The 5,000-nt window shown below is 54.0% G+C and overlaps 1 non-coding gene across 1 annotated transcript in view; it reads right to left on the bottom strand.

Moving 5' to 3' along the window:
- The window catches only part of LOC124741775, a 1,909-nt gene extending 389 nt beyond the window's left edge, over window positions 1-1,520 (bottom strand). The window contains exon 1 of the ribosomal RNA XR_007010076.1: window positions 1-1,520. This exon is cut by the window's left edge and continues 389 nt beyond it. This is a non-coding gene — a ribosomal RNA (small subunit ribosomal RNA).
- Between the last annotated feature and the right edge of the window lie 3,480 nt (window positions 1,521-5,000).

The following is a 5,000-nucleotide window of genomic DNA, read 5'->3' as shown; positions in this document are numbered from 1 at the left end:
CTCGTGCGGCTAGAAGCCGCCTGTCCCTCTAAGAAGAAAAGTAATCGCTGACAGCACGAAGGATGTCACGCGACTAGTTAGCAGGCTAGAGTCTCGTTCGTTATCGGAATTAACCAGACAAATCGCTCCACCAACTAAGAACGGCCATGCACCACCACCCACCGAATCAAGAAAGAGCTATCAATCTGTCAATCCTTCCGGTGTCCGGGCCTGGTGAGGTTTCCCGTGTTGAGTCAAATTAAGCCGCAGGCTCCACTCCTGGTGGTGCCCTTCCGTCAATTCCTTTAAGTTTCAGCTTTGCAACCATACTTCCCCCGGAACCCAAAAGCTTTGGTTTCCCGGAGGCTGCCCGCCGAGTCATCGGAGGAACTGCGGCGGATCGCTGGCTGGCATCGTTTATGGTTAGAACTAGGGCGGTATCTGATCGCCTTCGAACCTCTAACTTTCGTTCTTGATTAATGAAAACATACTTGGCAAATGCTTTCGCTTCTGTTCGTCTTGCGACGATCCAAGAATTTCACCTCTAACGTCGCAATACGAATGCCCCCGCCTGTCCCTATTAATCATTACCTCGGGTTCCGAAAACCAACAAAATAGAACCGAGGTCCTATTCCATTATTCCATGCACACAGTATTCAGGCGGGCTTGCCTGCTTTAAGCACTCTAATTTGTTCAAAGTAAACGTGCCGGCCCACCGAGACACTCAATAAAGAGCACCCTGGTAGGATTTCAACGGGGTCCGCCTCGGGACGCACGAGCACGCACGAGGCGGTCGCACGCCTTCAGCTCGCCCCACCGGCAGGACGTCCCACGATACATGCCAGTTAAACACCGACGGGCGGTGAACCAACAGCGTGGGACACAAATCCAACTACGAGCTTTTTAACCGCAACAACTTTAATATACGCTATTGGAGCTGGAATTACCGCGGCTGCTGGCACCAGACTTGCCCTCCAATAGATACTCGTTAAAGGATTTAAAGTGTACTCATTCCGATTACGGGGCCTCGGATGAGTCCCGTATCGTTATTTTTCGTCACTACCTCCCCGTGCCGGGAGTGGGTAATTTGCGCGCCTGCTGCCTTCCTTGGATGTGGTAGCCGTTTCTCAGGCTCCCTCTCCGGAATCGAACCCTGATTCCCCGTTACCCGTTACAACCATGGTAGGCGCAGAACCTACCATCGACAGTTGATAAGGCAGACATTTGAAAGATGCGTCGCCGGTACGAGGACCGTGCGATCAGCCCAAAGTTATTCAGAGTCACCAAGGCAAACGGACCGGACGAGCCGACCGATTGGTTTTGATCTAATAAAAGCGTCCCTTCCATCTCTGGTCGGGACTCTGTTTGCATGTATTAGCTCTAGAATTACCACAGTTATCCAAGTAACGTGGGTACGATCTAAGGAACCATAACTGATTTAATGAGCCATTCGCGGTTTCACCTTAATGCGGCTTGTACTGAGACATGCATGGCTTAATCTTTGAGACAAGCATATGACTACTGGCAGGATCAACCAGGGAGCTGCGTCAACTAGAGCTGAGCAGCCGGCCGCCCGGGAGTGTGTCCCGGGGGCCCGCGCGAACACGCAAGCGTCCGCTCAATCATTCTGCAAACAGGAGGAGGCTGAGCTCCCCTGCACAATACACCTCGAAACCCTCTCAGGTCCCGGCGGCGCGCAGCGCCGTCCCAAGTACTTGGTCGGGTTCGAGAGAGGCGCAATCGCCCGGAGTTAGGCGAGTAGACGCTTTCGGTGCGACCACCCGTGCTCCCAACTGAGCTTGCCGCTGCCGACAGAGGCCCGGGAGCGTGCTGTCGTGGCATTGCCGGCGGGAGACAACACGCGCCACCTACGGTGACCGGCAGCTCCAACGCCAGCGCCACAGAAGGACAAAAGCCCCACTTGGGTGCCGAAGCGAACTCTCCCAGCACAGCGCACGCGCCAACACATCCGCACAGCTGCGATACAAACCACCAGCGAGAACCGCTGGGGCGACCGAGCAGCAGACGGCGTCGCGGCGCCGAGCGCCGGGCGGCGGCGCATCCTCAACGCACACAGTCCTCAATCGGACCAGCACACTGAAGATGTCCACCGCGCTTCGCACCGGGCCCGCGAGGACCTACTTTGGCCGCACGGCGCCGCGCGCAGGGTGCGCCGGCGCGCAGCTGCGACGCCTGCCGCGTCCGTCGGCCGGCGCGCCTGCCACTGGCCGCCCCCACCAGCCGGCTGTAGCGCGTGCGCCCACGCACCGCGCGGCCAGCACGCCGGGAGGCGCCCCCTCACCGGCCGGGGACGGTCCCACCCAGCCACCGCCGCGTATCGCTTCACACCCAGATGCCGTTCAGTTTCGTCGGCATGGTGGGTATCGCTGGAACAACCGGTTAGTACCTCAACCTATCGTCGCCATCACCGATTCACCCCTAGCGAGAACAACCGCACCACAACAGGTTACCATTTGTTCATTTGCGTAACTTCACCAGAAAACGCAGGCGTCCATCGCCATTTGCAACTTCAACGATTATTGCATGCCTGTGTCAGGTGTCACGCCACACTACGTCTGCCCACATACACGCAACAAAATGTGCACGCCTAGACAATACGTGGAAGGTGGCCCCCGTACGTATGCGATGTCCATTGCTCGAACGACTGTCAACCGGCCTCTGTAGCATGTCGCAGATATGGAACGCGGTGCACCATGCCATCACGGTGTGTGAGGAGAGACGACTAGGTCCGAATACATCAACAGACAGCTCATGCTGATCGCCATCCACGGCGTCCGTTCCTCCCACACGTCTCTATGGCGTACCACACTGCAATCCAGCTCTCATAGGGAGACGACACGTAGCTGCGTGCACAATATTTGCACTGTATGGTCCGCCGTTTTTGGGCGCAGTCGTTGTGCGGTCACACATGTGCCACGATGTATCATTCAGTACATAAGGACGAATGTGCAGTACAGATTGTGGTTCACGCGTACGACATCAGCGGACAGTTGACACAGGCCGCACCACAACGTAGCCTGAGTACGTCGCATGCGAAGGGCATTGAACATGCAAACTTCTCACCAACCAGCTTGCGAAGGCAGGGGGCAAGGTGGGGACGTGGGGAGGGGCGGCATGTACGTCCTGCTGCCATCCACATTACAGTGTACAGCAGGAGCATGTGGAAAGTGAGCAAGACTTGCAAGGTGTTTAACATGAAGCGATACACAGGGGTGCGGGCAGTGCGAGTAGCGAACTATATTGCGAGGGTTGCGGGTGGGCAACACTACAGTAATTGAACGAGTCGTATAACAATTACAGAGCAGGTTTAGGCGACAACGTGGGTTACGTTAAGGCGACAACATGGGTTAGGTTAAGGCACAACATGGGTTAGGTTAAGGCACAACATGGGTTAGGTTAAGGCACAACATGGGTTAGGTTAAGGCACAACATGGGTTAGGTTAAGGCACAACATGGGTTAGGTTAAGGCACAACATGGGTTAGGTTAAGGCACAACATGGGTTAGGTTAAGGCACAACATGGGTTAGGTTGAGGCACAACATGGGTTAGGTTAAGGCACAACATGGGTTAGGTTGAGGCACAACATGGGTTAGGTTGAGGCACAACATGGGTTAGGTTGAGGCACAACATGGGTTAGGTTAAGGTACAACATGGGTTAGGTTAAGGTACAACATGGGTTAGGTTAAGGTACAACATGGGTTAGGTTAAGGTACAACATGGGTTAGGTTAAGGTACAACATGGGTTAGGTTAAGGTACAACATAGGTTAGGTTAAGGTACAACATAGGTTAGGTTAAGGTACAACATAGGTTAGGTTAAGGTACAACATAGGTTAGGTTAAGGTACAACATAGGTTAGGTTAAGGTACAACATAGGTTAGGTTAAGGTACAACATAGGTTAGGTTAAGGTACAACATAGGTTAGGTTAGGTTAGGTTAGGTTACACGTTGTTGTACGGAAAGGTGTAGGGGGGGGGGGGGGCGGGGGCGGCAGGTTCGTTGATAGTGATTATAGTAAGTGAATGCTTGTGACATGATCAGATTTGTCACGTCAGGATGCACCTTTGGCTTATTAGAGGCGGCGCTCCAATTCTATGCTTGTGTGAGACCTGTGTCTTTGACTCATGTCATTGTTTGTGCGCTGTGACAGGAGGTACTATTGTGATGTTGGGTGCACCGTTGTATAGGACATGTGTGGGTGTTGGTGCCTGGTCTGCGCAATGGTGGATGTCGAAAGGCTGGGATATTGTATTTTCCGCACGGACCTCCTGGTCTGGTTGTGATAGTGTGGATTGTGTAATGTGGCGGAGAAGATGCACTGGATGTTGTTCCATGCTGGTGCTTACATATTGTATGTGCGCCTGTTAGAAGCAGAGAGTGGTGCGTGATCAGAGTGTCTGGCTGACGTGTGGTTCCCATTTTGGGCAGACTCTTTCAGCATGTATACGGACAGTTGTGTATATTTGCTGTAGTTTGATGGCTCTGCATTGATTACTAATCAGCGCCGTGTGTACGGGTAATCTGGTTCCAGTCCAAAATGTTCCATCTGTGTACATTAGTGACAAAGACTCCCCCCATGCAGTGGGGCTCGGTCTGTTATAACTCTTCCGCGTAATATATTTGCCCCACGTTTTTGCGACTGCGAGTGCGAGTGCAACGCGCATGGGGACCGACATGCTGATGGCTCGGTATCGGACGCCGTACAGTGAGCAACGCGATCGCGTCTCTCGCTCGTAAGTGGTACAGGTCGCGGCTCATGTATACGGACAGCGGGAATGTCGCATATTGGAAATAACTCTTCATGAAACGCAAGTTATAGGGGTGGATTGCACTTTACGAGTGCGGGAAACGTCCGCCGTTCATCCGCTGGAGGTGCGAGTTTGGCGGTTGGGGTGGTGCACGAACGGGTGCGGGTGGCGTCATTGCCGGTCCACGGCTTCGTGCGGCAGAGCCACTGGAGATTGGGTGCTATGGTCGACAGAGGCTGCAGCCTTTGTGGGTG

This window comes from Schistocerca piceifrons, unplaced genomic scaffold, assembly GCF_021461385.2.
Source record: "Schistocerca piceifrons isolate TAMUIC-IGC-003096 unplaced genomic scaffold, iqSchPice1.1 HiC_scaffold_20, whole genome shotgun sequence".
NCBI lineage: Eukaryota > Metazoa > Arthropoda > Insecta > Orthoptera > Acrididae > Schistocerca > Schistocerca piceifrons.
This window is presented reverse-complemented; position numbering and strand designations above follow the sequence as displayed.